The sequence below is a fragment of the Gekko japonicus genome, unplaced genomic scaffold, assembly GCF_001447785.1.
Source record: "Gekko japonicus isolate JY-2015 unplaced genomic scaffold, Gekko_japonicus_V1.1 scaffold191, whole genome shotgun sequence".
NCBI lineage: Eukaryota > Metazoa > Chordata > Lepidosauria > Squamata > Gekkonidae > Gekko > Gekko japonicus.
In genome coordinates, this window is record NW_015175362.1 from 128748 (window position 1) to 147542 (window position 18795).

An 18795-nucleotide genomic window follows, 5' to 3' on the forward strand; every position below is an offset into this window, starting at 1 on the left:
TATGAGTTTAAAGTAAAGCATTGTTTAGATCTTAATGAAGGCAACAGAATTTCAACAACAGAAGTTCTGTTCATCCCCCCCCTCCTTCCCCTTCCCCCATTCCATTCCTCCAGCCCTGCACCTGCTTCCAGTTTTGGCTTCTTGGCAGTGGCATTTAGAGAGACATCAGCTGGCGGTAGCAAACAGTTAAAAGCTCCCCCGCAATACAGCATTGCTAGTGCCAGCCATTTATCCCCTGGCACATGCCAGCTTAACGCAAGGACCCTCTCTCTATCTCTTAGCATATCTCTGGTTTCCCTTCAAAAATGACAATACAGGATTCTAGAAGTTACTTAGCTTAAGATCTGGTCATTTCTGTTTACTGGGACTGTAATGGGCAGGTTTTTTCCTGCGCCAAATGGCATTACCAGGGTACATAAAACTATTGTGCCACCCCTTCTTGATAGCTATTGGATGGCAAGACATTCTCTCTCTCTCTCTCTGTGTCCCCCCCCCAGCAGATGGTAGGATAAGTGAAGCTTTCAGTATTAACAGTGCTTCCATTTTCCATTTAGAGCCCTTGGAAGCTGGGCACTCACAATGCTAAAAGGAAACATGGGGGGGGTTTTCTGCTGTGTCCAGAACATTCATGTGAGATTTGCAATCACTTACCCTAGCAATTTTTAAAAATCCACTGTCATGCTGGGAGCTGAACTACCTTATAAAGCAAGTGTTGACATGAAATACTTAGGCACCTGAACAAGAAAGGCTCCCTTTGGCAAGGAGCTTTAGTCTAGAAAACCAGGGTTCTAACAAGAACAGAGGAACTGACGGGCAGGATCAGGTGCACCACTCTGTCTCTGAGAGAAGAAATTGGTCAACCATATGCTTCAGAAAGCTAACCAGCAAGACATGGTGGTGATAAGCACCCCCATGTTGTCCACAGCATTTGCCCATGACCATAGAGCCCAAAGCAGACAACTGAACAGACCCCTGCTCCTGGTAGATATCAGTCTTGAGTCTGTAAGAGATGGTCAAGGTTCACACAAGAACATAGCACTGGAGCCTTCCTCTTAGGCATTAGACTGTGTTTCACTAATGTGGACTTGTATCATGTCCTCCTATGCTATTAATGATCTTCCTTAAAGCAAACTGATAAAGACTATAATTTTCACAGTTTTCAGCTAGCTAAACAGCTAATTAGTAAATTTCAAAATGTTGATCCAGTATACAGTGAAAACCATCTCAGAATGAAAGGTACAGTATTCTTAGCAGGGCTTCATTAAGATAGCCTGAATAGAGAAGCAAAATACTTCCGGGTGTGTCAAAAAGCATGCAATGTCAGGCACCTACTTTTCAAAATGCAGGGGTATAGTGGAGTGAAACTCTGTCTTTCCCAAGTCAGTCAACTTTTCATTCTCATTTCTTTGTATACCATGCAAAGTCTTTCAGACCTATTGAGCCATAGCCCAACTTTCCAGTCAAGTGCATGATTTTTTAAAAAATTATTTATTTATCATTACATTTCTACCCCGCCCTCCCCGCAAGCGGGCTCAGGGCGGCTTACAATAGGGCAACAAGTACCTTCACATAAAACAGCATAAAAACAGAATAAAATATCACATCACAAGTAAAGTGCTGAATAGTGTCAATCTATTAACTTTAACAGGATAGTTAGTACACCAAGAATGGAGCTGTAGTGGCTCAAGTGGTTAAGATGCTGAACTGCAGGCTGTGGAAGGTCGGTAGTTCAGCAGTGCGAGACCCGAGTGTGCCGCATGACAGAGTGAGCTCCCGTCTCTAGTTCTAGCTCCTGCCAACCTAGCAGTTCAAAAGCAAGAAATTGCAACTAGATAAATAGGTACCACTTCAGTGGGAAGGTAACAGTGTTCCGTGCACCTTGGTGTTTAGTCAGGCCAGCCACATGACCACGGAAATGTCTTCGGACAGCGCTGGCTCTTCGGCTTTGAAATGGAGATGAGTACCGCAACCCTAGAGTCGGATTTGACTGGCTTTCGAGCAAGGGAACCTTTACCTTTACCTTTTTACACCAAGAATATTACATAGCGATAAGGAGATTAACGGACCCGTAGATGTTACTCATCCCCATTCGATGGTGACGATCCACAGCAAGGTCATGGCTTGGTCTTCATAGGGCCGTCCCTTAGTATACCGGTGGTAGTAATGGTAGTGGCGGCTCCTACTCAAAAGCCTGGCGGAAGAGCTTCGTCTTGCAGGCCCTGCAGAACTGCAGAAGGTCCTGCAGGGCCCTGATCTCCTCCGGAAGCTCATTCCACCAGGTAGGAGGCACCGCTGAAAAGGACCTGGCCCTAGTTGCAGTGAGCCTGGCCTCCCTGGGGCCTGGGATCACCAGATGATGTTGCGTCCCTGACCGAAGTGCTCTTTGGGGCATATGTGGGGAAAGGCGGTCCCTCAGGTATGCCGGACCCTGGCCATATAGGGCTTTAAAGGTAAGCACCAGCACTTTGAAGTGAATCCGGTATGCTTTAGGCAGCCAGTGCAGTGCCCTCAGCACAGGCTGGATGTGCTCCCATCTTGGTGCGCCCACCCACAGACTGGCCACGGCATTCTGCACTAGCTGCAGCCTCCAAATTTGCGACAAAGGCAGCCCCATGTAGAGAGTGTTACAGTAGTCTAGCCTCAAGGTGACCATCGCATGGATCACTGTAGCCAGGTCATCACGGTCAAGGAAAGGAACCAACTGATGGATTAGGTGAAAATGGTAAAAGGCCAATCTGGCAGTGGCTGCTACCTGGGCCTCCATAGTTAGGGAGGGATCTGGGAGCACTCCCAAACTCCTAACCTCTAATGCTGGCACCAAAGGTGTCCCATTGAAGGTTGGAAGAGGGAGCCCAACCCCGAACCAGCCCGACTCAGGCACAGGACCTCCATCTTCACCTGGTTTAGTTTCAGCTGGCTCAGCCTGAGCCACCAGGCCATGGCCTGCAAGGTCCGGTGAAGATCTTCTGGGTCAGAGTCCAACTGGCCGCCCAACATCAGATAGAGCTGGGTGTCATCCACATATTGATAACACCGAAGCCCATACCTCCAGGAAATCTGGGCAAGGGGGCGCATATAGATGTTAAACAACATCGGGGAGAGCACCACCCCCTGAGGCATACTGCATTCAAGCGGGTGCCTCCGGGACTGCTGTTCCCCAAGCACTACCCTCTGTCCCTGGCCTTGGAGAAAAGAGGCAAGCCACTGAAGGGCGAGCCTCTGAATCCCCATGTCGGTGAGGCGGCGGGTCAGCAGCTGGTGGTCGACCATGTCAAACGCGGCCAACAGATCTAACAACAGCAGACCTACCACACCGCCTCGATCCAGATGCCTCTGGAGGTCGTCAGTAAGGGCGACCAGTACTGTTTCCGTCCCATGACCCGGACGGAAGCCGGACTGGAATGGATCAAGGACGGAAGCGTCATCCAGAAAGCCCTGTAGCTGAGTCGCCACTGCCCTCTCAATCAATTTTCCCAAATAGGGCAAATTGGACTCAAGGTCGCACATGGTTGGGCGTACAGATACGAGCAGTCTGTCGACTTCCTCCAGGCTGAGCCGGTCAAAACACTCTAAACCTGAAATTGAAGACACACGAGGGGCCTCCAGTTCGCTAACTGTATCAATTGTGGCAGGGAGGTTGCGACGGAGCACCAAGACTTTATCCGCGAAATAGCTCACAAATGCCTCACAGTCAATATCCAATTCCCTACTGTTTTGTCTGCCCTGTGGCAGAACCGTTAAAGACCGAATTGTTCTAAATAATTGGTGTGGGTGTGAGCTCGCAAATGCAATCATGGCTGCGTAGAATTCTCTCTTCACAGCCTTGACTGCCATCTCATAGGATCTCATAAACGTCCTATAAGATGCTCTTGTAGCCTCATCGCGAGCACGGCGCCACCGTCTCTCTAGCCATCTTAGCTTTCGCTTCATAAGCTGCAACCCCTAGGTATACCAGGGGGCTAGCCTAGGGCGAGTGCACAGAGGTGTCAGGTTCCACAGCCAACAACGGAGTACACACTTATCAGAAAGGTTATACTTTATTGCAGAGCTATAGAGGCATTAACATAGTTACTGTTAAGAATGGCAATGGTCCTACAAGCATAATGGGATATAGGGTATTCGTATGCACCCCCCCTTTCCATAAGCCAATTAGCCAGGCTCCCGCGCGTGGGAGAAGAATCCCCAGGCCATTAGAGGGCGCAGCTGGGAACCGAAAGCGCTCCCACGGTTCCATGCATCCTAGACACTACACCAGCAACCTGCAAGGTCATTGATAAGCAAGTAGTACAGCAGCAAGAGTAAAGAATTAGCATCTGGCCCACAGAGGAAGAGAATTAATCCCCCCCCCCATCATGGCAGCATAGCTGACAAGAGGGTGCCAGGGAGCGATCTCATCGATGACCATGGAAAGTCAGCTATGCCAGTTTTCCACGAGTTCATCCAACGAGCCGCCGGGGGGCATCAGATCCCACAGGATCTGCACCAGGTCCATTTGACTTCGTGGGCGAGCTACAAACTGCTCGCCACCTAAACAGGGCCAGGGTGGAACATTCAAGCGGGCCTTCAGGGCATAGTGGTCTGACCATGGTACTGCTACTGCAGTAATCCGGCCCACTATAATCCCCACCACGTAGATCAAATCGAGCATGTGCCCGGCCTGATACGTGGGGGTCGATACCAGTTGGGAGAGTCCCAGTGGTGCCATGGATGTCACTAGGTCCATTGCCTGACTAGAGGCCGCATCATCAGCATGGACGTTGAAGTCACCCAGCCTGATACGGCCTCCAGCCCGGATACCATGCTACTGGCCAGTGCGTTAGGTGGCCAGTACACCTGCCAGATTGCCAAACTCTCCTCGGCCTCCAGCACCAGACTGACACACTCCATGCCCTCAATCTCTAGTGGGGGGAGTGCACTGAAGTAGTAAGCCTCCCGTACAAATATCGCCACTCCTCCCCCCACCATTGTGGTAAGAAATTTTAGAAATATAGAAAGTTTGGGTTTAAAAATGAACCTAATAGCTTATGAAATCCATATATCTGTCTCTGTCTTTGCTAGAAAAACAGCAAGGAGGCTAGGCCTGTTTCAAGCCCTTTGTGTCCAGACAAATCTGTTTATCGGTCACCCAGGCAAAAATTCACCACATTCCATTCCCAGGAAATCTCTACAGGTGTGAGACCTATAATAACCAGCAATACACTGCAGCTGACAGGAAAGGCCATTTGGGAAGTGACAGACTCCAATCCAAAATGCAAACTAATTCCTGAGATACAGAGACTCACACAAACCCCACTTCCACCTCAGCGATAACTTCAAAGTTATCTCTCTGATAACTACTGTCCTAGCATAGCTAAACCGGCCAGTCCACACCGTGGCTCCAGACCACTGGTGGGCTAGCTAACCAAACAGGTCCTCCTTACAAGAGCTACCGCAATGTCTGCTCCTGGTGCTGCAAACACAATCTAATCCAACTCAGCTGCTATACAAACTATAATCTGACTAATCTGCTATACCAGAAATACAAATTTGATTGATCATACCTGAAAAATTCCACACTCATCCAATTTATCACACTTAACCATTCATTACAAATAGTTACTGGCCGTCCCTATCTCACCTAACTATTCAGTAAACAGTTATATCAACTCTACCTGGTAGTCACAATGTTCAATCATTCAGCATTCGTCAACCTAATAGCAGGACAATAGTCACTCACTTCATTCTCATACATTCTCAGCACAAACAGGGGCTACTGCCAGTCCAATTCAGTTCTAGTGTCTGAGTCCACATCTGTCAGGGGAGCAGGACACCACTGCCCCCTTCCCTCCTGGCCTATTTCACATCAGCAGCCATGACAGAAAGTTTCATCCTTGTCTTGCCCACTTTGCATGTCAAGCAACTGACACAGCAACAGAAAAGACATTTGCCCATCGTTCTTTCTCTTAGTGAGCTCCCATCTCTGGCTCTAGCTCCTGCCAACCTAACAGTTCGAAAGCAAGAAATTGCAAGTAGATAAAAAGGTACCGCTTCAGTGGGAAGGTAACAGCGTTCCATGTACCTCAGCATTTAGTCATGCTGGCCATATGAAATGTCTTCGGACAGCGCTGGCTCTTTGGCTTGGAAACAGAGATTAGCACCGCCCCCTAGAGTCAGAGTCGACTGGCTTTCATGCAAGGAAAACAGTTTACTTTCTCTTAGCATCTGCTTCCTCTGGGGTTGCCGCCTTTTTCTTCTGCTTCCTTTGAACATATTTGATAGACAGAAGTGTTAACAGTTGCAATGTTCTGAAAACAGCAGCAATGTTCTGAAAACTGTTGCATGTTTAGACACTCATACACAGGTCAAGCTTGTTAGTTGCTTGTCGGACTTTTTAAAATAGTGATTTGGGCCCACTCTTTTTCCCCAAAGCAATCAAAGAGAGAAATTATTTCACTTGAAAGACAGCATACTTCATGGTACCCTGTGACAGAGCCCAAATCCTCCTTCTCTCTGAAGTCACTTTGGAAGACTCCTCTTGCCTCTGCAGGTGTTGGGGGAGGGGATAGTTTAATCCCCCTTTCATTGCTCTAGAGAGGCATCTTTGCCTTGCCTTCCACTGCTGGGGATAGTCCTCAATGAAAATGGGAAGGGTGCATGTTACACACCTCCAGATCCAGTTTTCAGAGGTTGTAAAAGATCTTTTGACCACACAATATTGTACTCATAGTGGAAGGGAGTCCCTCTCATTTCCCAAGGATTTCTTCTTCCCTGCCTTCCTTACATTTAGGCTCCCAGGACATCTGCATGCTGGATCCCTCTTTTATATACGGAAACGTAATGGGAGAACTATAATGCATGTGTCACCAATTGACATCTCCATAAACAACGGGATTTTAAAAACACTTATCCATTTTGCTGGTCTTCCAGAGGATTCTCATGTTACTTCTTTGCATATCTTCAGATGAGTCTGTGCCGATTTTTAAAAAGTAACTGAGAGACAGCCCTTGATTAGGCACTTAAGTTAAGATGGAAAGAATATATATAAATTAGATTCATTTATTTGCAATTTGCATTAGCTGGAAATTCTGGAAGGCATTGTGAACCCTTCATTCTTCATTGCTCTGTTTAGCTATAAAAGAGAGCAGATCAGCCTGAGACAATGAAGAGTCTCCCCGAGTAACATATTGATTTCCCAAAGTGCTTTGGAGAAAGAGGGAATCTATAATAACTTAGCACTTACCGCACATAGTGTTTTACATCTTCAAGGCACTGCACAAATAGATGGCATTTAGAGATATAAAAATGATCATGAGCACTCTCAGTATTTCAATGTGTACTCAAAGCTAACTGCATGGCTAAATAGTCTTTATGTAGAGAAGTCATTCAGTAAGGACATTAAAGAATGTAGAGGAATTGAGAACAAAGTGCAATTGATAGCATCCCAAATCAGAATGTTACAGTGTTCCAAACACCAAACCAAGAAGAAGGAGGAGGAGGAGATTGGATGTATACCCCGCCCTTCACTCGGAGTCTCAGAGCGGCTTACAAACTCCTTTCCCTTCCCCTCCCCACAACAGACACCCTGTGAGGTAGGTGGGGCTGAGAGAGCTCTTTCCAGAATTGCCCTTTCAAGGACAGCTCTGACAGAACTATGGCTTGCCCAAGGTCATCCAGCAGCTGCAAGTGGAGGAGTGGGGCCTTTTCCGCAGTTCAGTACTCCCAGATTAGAGTCTGCACACTTAACCATTACACCAAAATGTATATACTGTATAACCTAAAAGAATCTGCAGAACTTCAGTGTAGGGCCATGCACTAGATTTAGGCCAAAATCCTCTTTGAATTGTTTAAGTCTAGATACCTAATGTTTTACTGTGGAGGGCATGTGCAGTGTACTTTACCACCAAGGACACATTTGTTTCTCTCCAGTGGAAAGAGATGACACATCTTTTCCTGAAAGCTGATGATAGCATGATAGAAGAAGAAGAGATTGGATTTATACCCCGCCCTTCACGTGGAGTCTCAGAGCAGTTTACAAACTCCTTTCCCTTCCCCTCCCCACAACAGACACCCTGTGAGGTGGGTGGGGCTGAGAGAGCTCTGACACAAACTGCTCTTTCAGGAACAGCTGTGCCAGAGCTTGTGACTGACCCAAGGTCACATCAGCAGGTGCAAGTGGAGGAGTGGGGAATCAAACCCGGTTCTCCCAGATTAGAGTCCGCGCACTTAACCACTACACCAAACTGGCTCTGATAGATGCATTGCTGCTGTGATTTCATGTGCATGCTTATTTCACTATAACCTCTGTTTATAGTTTTTCTAGTGCATCAAAACTCTGCAAAACTCATTGGAGCAGAGATGAAACTGGGATTACGGAAATGATATTTCATCCAGTGGGAAACAATACCTCTGTATGCCTCCATCTCTTTTCAAAACTATTGCCTGCTTCTATCCTTATTTATGATACAGTGAGTGAGCTTCAAGCCACTTTGAATGGTTTGGTAATTGCAAGCTCTGCCTTTGATTGATAGGTACACTCAAGCCTGGTCCACATGAAAGCCATTTCCTGTGCAAATGCTCTTCACCACCAAACCACATTTAAACTGCACGGAACATAAGAAGTGGTTTGCAGCTGAGTGGCAAAAAGGGGGGGGGGAGTTGGAAGAACTTCAGAGCTTGCTTGCTTGCTGCTGCTTGCACCTGCATTAACTACCTTACTGAATCATGATCAGAGCTCATAAGGCGAGCATGTATTTTGAGGACAGCACATGCAGCATATTAGATCCCTGTCCAAAAATGGAAAAGAATCCAACAGACACTGATTCTCATTTTTCATATTCTCAAATACACATTTTCATATAAAAAGGAGCATAGCTGTATTTCATGCCCACAGAGCACATTGCAATCAACACAGCATATTCCACCAAAAATGGGCTTTCAATGGAAAGGAATAACAGGTGGATTTACTTGCCAGGTGGATCTCCATTATCATTTCCCCATGTTTGTGCTCACAAGCAACATGACATAGGGAGTGTGTAATCTTATAATATAGGCATGGGTCAGTACCGGCTGTCTTTCAGATCTTTATTGTGTGCCCCCCCTTGTAAGTACATTTTCCCACTTTTCGTTAGATCAGAATAGTTCCCCAAAATTGCCATTAAAATGATTCTTCTGGTTCAGCATACTAAGGAGATTCTTGTTTCCACACATGACAGAAGCTAACAAAGTCCAGAAGTGATTCAGATCTATTTCTCCAGGAAAACAGGGCTTTAAAAGTGCAAAACCAAAGGGATCCAGGAAGATGTTGGGAGGAGGCAATGTTTTTAGCAACTTCGCAACTCCCACGCCACCACTCCGTATAGTGAATGTCAGACCAAATGCCAGAACACCTTATTTCACCTTATTATCTCCAGACCAAATGCCAGAACACCTTATTTTTAAAAAGAGAACAGATACTGTGTCTAGCATTTTAAAAGTTAGACAGTATGCTGCAGTGGTCTCTGTGAAACCTCACTTAGCACACAGTTAGAAGAATCTCAAGATAGCTGCAGTTTCCTTCTAGCGCTTCTAGTCCACAGAGGCTGCAATAGGCTAACCTTGTGGTAGATTAACATTTTTAGAGAAAATGTAGTGAACTGCTTTATTCTGATGTTTTGATCGCAATTATCTTCTTTCCTAAATCATTTGTCAGATACTGAGTCATCATGCTATTTTTTTTTAAAAAAAAATAACACTGTGATCTCAGCAGCCTTATGCTATAGAACATCCTGAACCAACATTGGCTGAGTTCAGACTGGCAGTTTGGCCCGATATAGGCACATTTCAGAAACGTTTCTCGAATGGATTAAAGGGGCCGTTCACACAGGCACAGCTGTCCGACATTCCCCAGCCGTACTCAGCCCATCTTGTAACTCTTCCCTCCCGAGTTTAAAAAGTACCTGAAAGTGGTAGCAAACCCTGGAGAGCGTGTTCATCCCGCTTCCCGGAAGTGTGAATGCTGAAAGCCGCAATTGCTGATGTGCATAAGCGAATATCGCCGGATTGCCAAAAAAAAAGCCACACTTTACAGCCGCAGCTTCAACAGGGGCGGGCCAACAGTGTGAATGCTCCCTTGCGCCTCCCCCCGGTATGCTCCCGCATCAGTGTGACCGGGAATACCCGGAACAAGTTGTTCCGGGTCTTTTTTGCCACGACTCCCTCGTGCTTCAAACTGCCAGTCTGAACTCAGCCATTCTTTATCAAACTTCATATGCATCAAGGACCAAATTACCTGGCTAATGGGGGTGTCATGAGCCATCTTGAAACATTTTTCAGTGCCATTCTTATATTCAGAAGCAAAGCCTTTAGCTTGTTTCGTTGCATTCACAATTATATTAAAAATGCTAAGTGGGAGATTTTCTTCATACTCCTCCCCCCTCACACACAAAGAATTGCTCTAACCCTCTAAATTGTGGGAAAGGCTGATTCAGGACATAGGACAGATTTAAGCTGATATACACAGTACAGGTTGAAACTGATTTAAATTGATTAATAGCCATTACTTCTTCCCAGGGACTATAATTTTCTGCGGTAGGACAGAATAACACAGAATTTTCAGCATTCCCACTAAAACTTCAGTTCCAAGGATTCTTTACAGGAGGCCATGACACTTAATACACTTCTATAGCATTAATATACTCTTCAAAGAAAAATAATAGTCAGATCTCATGAAGACTGGGAGTTGTTACCACAGGTTTGATATTTAGCGTTTCCTTTCCCCTTATAAGAAGACTACGTTGAACAGTGTGGGGGTGCAGAATCTGCCTCAACATCCACTCAACTCAGTAAGCCAAAGTGCTTTAAAACAATTGGTCCTTTAAAACAATTGGTCCCACCTAAGCCCTGTGGAAAGCAATTTGACAAGTTAATCTGGTCTAACTTGTACTGGTGATTTCATTGACAATTATGTATGACTAACTTGGAATGGATGTTTGCTAGTTGGTTTGTTTTTAGGATTAGAGAGCTGGTGCTGTACAAACATGCCCTTTTCATATATTTGTGTGTGTGTGTATTCATTGTGCGTTGCCATTACCAGTGCTCTTGAATACTCTGGCTTATTTAATGGCATTTTTACATCATTGTTTATGGTATTTTTTACATTGCATGCCAGTCATATGCCAAAATAACACAAAAAAAAGATGAAAATTTTGATAATTTTACCATGGGGGAAAATCAATACAAGGTAACAGAAAATGGCATTCCTTAAAGACTTATCCCCTGACCTGAATAGCCCAGGCTAGCCTGACCTCCTCAGATCTCAGAAGCTAAGCAGGGTCAGCTCTATCTAGTAACTGGATGGGAGACCTCCAAGGAATACCAGGGTTGTGACATGGAGGCAAGCAATGGCAAACCACCTCTGAATGTTTCTTGGCTTGAAAACTCCGTAGGGTCTCCATAAGTCAGCTGGGACTGATGGCAAAAAAAAAAAATACAGGGAGAAATAGCAATCTTTTGAGCTGATACGATGGCGCTATGAAATTCAAAAGCATCCTCAATTGTGCAATGAACAGGACAGTTGTTTTGAACATAGGAAAGGTATTCCTCTTCAGCCATGGACCTTATTCAGTGGCCCTGAAGAAGTCACTGTCACTCTTCTTAATCAACTGGGGAACTGTGACTTTAAAATGGCATTCTAGAGTCCTTGGAGGAAGGGTATGTGTGATTAATATATAGACTGAACAAATTTAAGCATCACAGCACCCGAAGCTAGATGGCCCAAGCTAGAACAGTCTTGTCAGATTTCGGAAGCTAAGCTGGTTAATATTTGGATGGGAAGCCACCAAGAAAGTCCCGGGCACTATCCAGAGGCTGGCGATGGCAAACCACATCTGAACATCTGTTGCCTTATGGGGATACTTGTAGGGGGTATCTATAAGTCACCTGCATCTTGATGGCATTTTCTACCACTACCAACGCGATGTTCCCTCTAAGCTGTGGAGTCCTGTGAGCAAAAATTCTACTTTGTGTTGTTGTTCAGTCACACAGTCGAGTCCGACTCTTCGCGACCCCATGGACCAGATCCCGCCAGGCCCTCCTGTCTTCCGCTGTCCTCTGAAGTTGGCTCAATTTCATGTTCGTTGCGTCGATTACACTGTCCAACCATCTCATCCTTTGCCGTCCCCGTCTTCTTTGACCTTCAATCTTTCCCAGCATTAGGGTCTTCTCTAGTGAGTGCTCCCTTCTCATTTGGTGGCCAAAGTATTTGAGCTTCAGTTTCATTATCTGGCCTTCCAGGGAACAGTCAGGGTTGATTTCTTTGAGGATTGACTGATTTGTTCTTCTTGCAGTCCAAGGGACTCTCAAGAGTCTCCTCCAGCACCATAGTTCAAAAGAATCTATTCTTCGGCGCTCGGCCTTCCTTATAGTCCAACTCTCACAGCCATACATGACTACTGGGAATACCATTGCTTTGACCATGCGGACTTTTGTTGGCAGGGTGATGTCTCTACTTTTTATCATGCTGTTTAGGTTCGCCATCACTTTCCTCCCAAGGAAATCTTTTAATTTCATGGCTGCTGTCACAGTCTGCGGTGATCTGGGATCCCAGGAACGTGAAGTCTGTCACTACTTCCACGACTTCCCCTTCTATTTGCCAAGGAGTGATGGGGCCGGATGCCATGATCTTAGTTTTTTTGATGTTGAGCTTCAAGCCCACTTTTGCGCTCTCCTCTTTTACCCTGAGCAAGAGGCTCTTGAGGTCCTCTTCACTTTCTGCCATCAGAGTGGTATCGTCTGCATATCTGAGGTTGTTGATCTTTTCCCCAGCAATCTTAATTCCCGCTTGTGATTCATCCAGGCCAGCATTTCGCATGATGTACTCTGCATATATATTAAATAAGCAAGGTGACAATATACATCCTTGTCGTACTCCTTTTCCTATGCTAAACCAATCAGTTGTTCCATATCCGGTTCTAACTGTCGCTTCTTGGCCCTTATACAGGTTTCTCAAGAGACATGTGAGGTGGTCTGGTACTCCCATCTCTTTAAGGACCTGCCATAGTTTGTTGTGATCCACACAGTCAAAAGCTTTAGCATAGTCAATGAAGCAGAAGTAGATATTTTTCTGGTACTCTCTTGCTTTCTCCATAATCCAGCGAATGTTGGCAATTTGATCTCTAGTTCCTCTACCTCTTCGAAACCCAGCTTGTACTTCTGGTAGTTCTCTATCCACGTACTGTTGAAGCCTAGCTTGTAGGATCTTGAGCATGACCTTGCTAGCGTGTATCATAGCTATGAGACCCAGATTCAGACTGTACATTGATGGTAGAAATTTAGTATGGAATATGACTTAGAGGCCAACACACTAGAAGTTATTTGTTATACCATGGCCTTTCTAGTAGAAAATACAGCCTATGTAAATGACCCCTATTATTCCTTATTTATTGGGACAGAGGAAATATTAGGAATTGACATACACTGGGATAAAACACATACAGTCATTTAACCCCATTATTCTTCTAGAAATGTTAAATCAGCATTGCTATATGAACTACAAACGCATAAAGATTTGTTACAAGCACCTTTGACAAACCAGTACTGGGAAACTTTGACTTGTGGAAATCTGTCATTTTGCATGAGGCGTCAGTCAGGTCATTTCCCCACTAGCCGTTTAGTATGGAAATGCCATAATTCATTCACTCGGTTTTGACAGAGACTCTACTTGACATAGCATTCCATTAGAACGAAGTCTGAGTCCAGAGGCACCTTTAAGACCAACGCAGTTTATACAAGGTATAATCTTTCGTGTGTGTGTGTACACGTCCTCAGGTGCCTTGAATAAAACTTTGTTGGCCTTGATGGTGCCCCTGGACTCAGACTTTGTTTTGCTACTTCAGACCAACATTCCACTGTTTGCCATACTGTCTTTCTGCCTTTTCCCCAGTTCAGTACTGATTTTTAAACATTGCCACATTAAGCAGTGCCACGTTAACCAGTGTGAACAGTCAAAATGCTACAGAGGTGTTTTAGGGCTCCTGTATCTTTAAATTTTCTTCTCTGCCTTCTCCACCCAGCTTTATTTATTGTGTCCTGTTTCCTGTATGGGTCTCCACTGCTGACCATAGAATTCCTGAATCAATGGATAACCAGTGATTTCTTGGGGAGAGATGGTGGTGATCAAGTAGGGCTTTTGACTCTGCAGTTACTTTCCTCTCTGTTAATACTTAGTAGACTTTCCCATGCATTGCTGAATTTTTGCGGAGGATATAAAACTACAAGTGTCGAACTACAAGGAATTTGCAGGGTGGGGTGGGGGATTCTGGATTCTGGCAGCATCCTGCTGCTGTCCCATTCACTTGACCTCCCACCGACCATTGCTGTGGCCACACTCCCCCTCCCCTTCTCTCCTCCCCCTAGGCTACCTGCCTCCAGCATTGCCTCTTTTGGTGATGGAAAAGAGACAATAGGGGGCAGCAGAGGCTCCCACTCCTCCTTGTCCCCTGCCAACTGCAGCTTTGCTGCAGTGAGGAGGTGGCAAGCGTTTGGCTGTTGGTCGTAAAGGTGCCACTGGACTCAAAATTTGTTCTAGGGCTGGCACCAGTACACTTTGAGGCTGGGCTTCTGCCAGTGTCCAAGCTGATGTTTGGCTTTTGGTCATAAAGGTGCCACTGGACTCAAAATTTGTTCTACTGCTTCAGACCCACACAGCTGCCCACCTGGATCTGATGCCAGCCCTGTCTGGGGGCAATGATGAGACTGGTGGGAGTGTTGTGAGTTGGCTTTGGCCATTATGGGAGCAATGTTGCTTTTGTGCCTGTTGTTATGTGCTGCTGAGTTGCTCTCAAGTGAAGATATAACACTGGCAATCATGCACTTATGTACACAAGAGCCTAGTGGCAGCTGTTTTAGGAATAACTGAAGTGTCCAGAATTCTCTCCTCTTGTCAAATAATACTAGTGGTGGAAAAGTTTGAGATAGATAGATAATTGCATTAGACTGGACAATACAAGTTTGCATTAAACAGTATGTAATGTATGTTATCACATCAGCCCCCAGCTGATATAACACTGGCAATCTTGCACTTATGTACACACTAGCCTAGTGGCAGCTGTCTTAGGGATAACTGAAGTGTCCAGAATTCTCTCCTCTTGTCAAATAATACTAGTGGTGGAAAAGTTTGAGATAGATAGATAATTGCATTAGACTGGACAATACAAGCTTGCATTAAACAGTATGTAATGTATGTTATCACATCAGCCCCCAGCTGATATAACACTGGCAATCTTGCACTTATGTACACACTAGCCTAGTGGCAGCTGTCTTAGGGATAACTGAAGTGTCCAGAATGAAACATGATCATGATGAAAAAGCTATCTGTGGGCAAGGAGAGGGGGAAGGTGCTGGGTGAAAAGGAGCATTGGGAAAAGGGGGGCTGTCCAGGCGAGGTGAGGCAAGGACACTGCACAGGCTGACTGTTTCATTAGCAACCATTGGAAGGGGGCCAGGGCATTCCAGAGCAGCACGTTTGCCTTTAGGTGCTTCTTGGTTTTAACGTTTTTCCTGCTGTCTCCCAGCTTTCTTTTCTTTTCGCTGAAAGAGTTCTAATCCCTCCCCCACCCCCCACCCCACTTAATTATCTTTGTAAAAGAGGGGATGTATATTCAGTTCTACACATACATGCACAAAAGCAAGGCAAGCCCACCCCCCCCGGCGCATAACTTTCCATTTTATCCTCCTGCACTTCTGTTTCTATATCCAATATTCCATTTGCTGCCTGCGTGGTCATTGCACTGGTTTCCTTCCTTCCTTGATTTTAAAAGGCAAAAAGGAAAAGTACTGTATTCAGGAGGAAAATTGCTAGCACTGGTACAGTGGATGCTTATCCTTGTCTTTTTCCCAAGAACTGTTCAGCGAAGTTTCTAGAGAATGGTTTTGTGTACAGTGCATCTGCGGGAGGTAATTTTGTAGCTTTCCCCTTGGCCTGAGCAGGTAGTGCATTATGTTCCCTTCTTCTTCAGTACACCTCTCCCTCTCCTTACTCCTTCTGTGTTTCCCACAGTCAAAAAAAAAACTGCCTCCAGGACTCTATAAGTCTATGTTGGCGGGACTTCTTGTTTGTGGTGCAGGTGTGCCGGAGACCTCCTCCGTGTCGTCGCCACAGCAACCCGCCTGTCTAATCTGTTGAATATAAAAAAGAAGAAGCAGATAGACAAAAGCCATCCACCCCCTTCTGCTCCGTCCATGAGCCCCAAAGAAGGCGATCGTCTCTGAGCATTCCTCATAATCCCCCAGTCATCGCCTGGGCAACAGACACAGGGAACTGGCGGGCCCAGACTGTGCCACGAAAGCTCTCCCTGTCTGAAGTTTGTTTCACCAACGACACTTTCTCCGTCACTGTTTTGCTCTGCTTCCGCAGGCTTACCTCAGGCTCTTTAGCCTTAAACCCTCCTTGCCCCGGATTCAGGCACTGAACAAGTTAATGTGATGAGATATGAATTAGGGTGTCCCACCCTGTGATGCACCAGTCTAACTTCACATTTGGGTTTAGCTGACCACAAAAACCATGTCCTTCTAACGTTTATTCTTTCTGATTGCTTGGAGGACGAAAATGTATTCAGATCTCAGACCCACAGCTAAGCTTCTGAGTTTAATCCCTATGAAAGGTAATAATAAAAGAGTACCTGCACTGGAGCATGTGCAGAGTCCCTTTCCCCCACCTCTGACAAAGGTCCTTTCCACACTAGACCTTAAATCCTGGTTCAGCCCTGTCCCTGAACTTACATTCTATACTACACTCGAGTTCACCCCTGTAATTATCTCGGGGTATTTTTTGTTTCCAGATTACACTGAGGTCACCCCGGTTTTGCCCCACACTTGTCCCGGGATAAACGGATGCTGTTATAGCCAGGGATAAATGCAAGGTATTGTGTCATGTTGAACTCTGATAAAAACAGGGATGGGATCCAAGTGCGGAAAGGACCAACCAGCCACCCACACCACATCAGGACTCACGAGTAAAGCGCTGGATTTCTCAGCAAAGCTTCAGCTTTGGGACATCTCCTCCTAGAACTCCAGCACTGCAAAAGGTGAAATAAGAAGATGGCATTACAGGCACTTCAAGAAATAATCATCCTGGATGAGGATGAACAGGAAAGAGTGATTGAAAGGGAGTGATGTCTCCAGCTACCTCCATGAGCTACATGTTGTTGCCAGTATGTTTATGTGATAAAAGAAAGGGCTGGTGGGAGAATTCTCCTTATCAAAGGGAGTTGCTTAAAAAGCAGTCCCTGACAGTTATAGTTATGACAGCTGTTTTGGGAATATGAAGAAGGTTTTCAGAGCTGTGGGCTCTCTATCCCCCATATCCAGCAGTGAAAGCTATCATTTGTCTTCCAGCCATCATGTTGATGCAGCTGGGGTTGACATTGCTTACCTCAGCACTTTTTTTTTTTGTTAAAAGACAGAAGGCTTCCTTGTGATCCCAGCCTTTTCCTATCAAATGACACTCAGCCAGGGGTTTGGTGACTTATTTACTGGCACCAGACCAGCAAAAACAACCCCCCAAAATGAACGTTCACATCTAATAAATCCTCAAGTGTAGATAACTTCAGTTATGCTGGAAGGGTTACCTCAAAACATCCAGGCTGATACCAAAGGACTCTAGTGGGAACTGGGATCTCATTGATTTGGGAAGCTTCTCTTGCCGTTTTGGTATACCACCATAGTCCCCTAAAACCACACCGTACTTTTATCATGACATATATTTCATGATGTGTTGACATTCACACGGCTGTTGGAATCAACCCCCCCCCAACCATGAACCAGTACTCTTCTTTCATTAAATGCTGGCATCCCTGTGACCCTTCTGTAATTCTTTTTCATTGTCTAAGCAAATATATTCAAAAGAAGGGCAAGAATAACTGAGAGGGGGGGGAAACACAGCTTGTTTCACTCCACTAACAGACACTGTTTTATAGAGGATATCACACCAAGTAAATTTGCCTAACTGAACTGAATGTTGCACAGTACACAGCACTGGATACTGTCACCGATCACTTCCCACAGCAGGAGAATTCCCTGATATTCTGATAATTTTACTTGGCATTACATCACTTCCTGCTTGCCACATAATATGGGTACTGAACAAAAGGATAATAGCTTGACGTGAATTAGTGGGGAAGCAGTGCTGCAGTCTACAAAGTCCCGTGAGATTTCCCCCCCTATAGTATTTTGAGTGGTGAAGATACCCCCAACCAATGCAAAACCAATCTTTTAAAATCAATTGCAGTCATATTTTATTTCTCAGAAATTTGGCAGGATGCAATACTTTTATTTATTTATTTATTTATTATTTATATTATTTTGATTTATACCCCGCTCTCCCCGCAAGCGGGTTCAGGGCGGCTAACATTAGTCGGTACCCAGTACCATAAAACCATATACAAAGATTAAAACATTTATATATAAGCATTGACAGTAAACATTAAAACATTAGAACACTCCAATAATTAAAGTGCTAGTGATGGTAATGGTTCTTTCCAACTTAGTGATCTTCAGCATAGAGCGATGATGTAATATGCTCTCCAGACCAGGGCCGGCCCGTAACCATAGATGGTGGTGGTGTGGCGGCTCCTAATTGAAAGCCTGGTGGAAGACCTCCATCTTGCAGGCCCTGCAGAACTGCAGAAGGTCTTGCAGGGCCCTGATCTCTTCCGGGAGCTCATTCCACCAGTATGGAGCCACCACTGAAAAGGCCCTGGCCCTGGTGGCAGCAGCCTGGCATCCTTAGGTCCTGGAACGGTCAGTCGGTGTTGTGTTCCTGACCGTAGTGCTCTCTGGGGT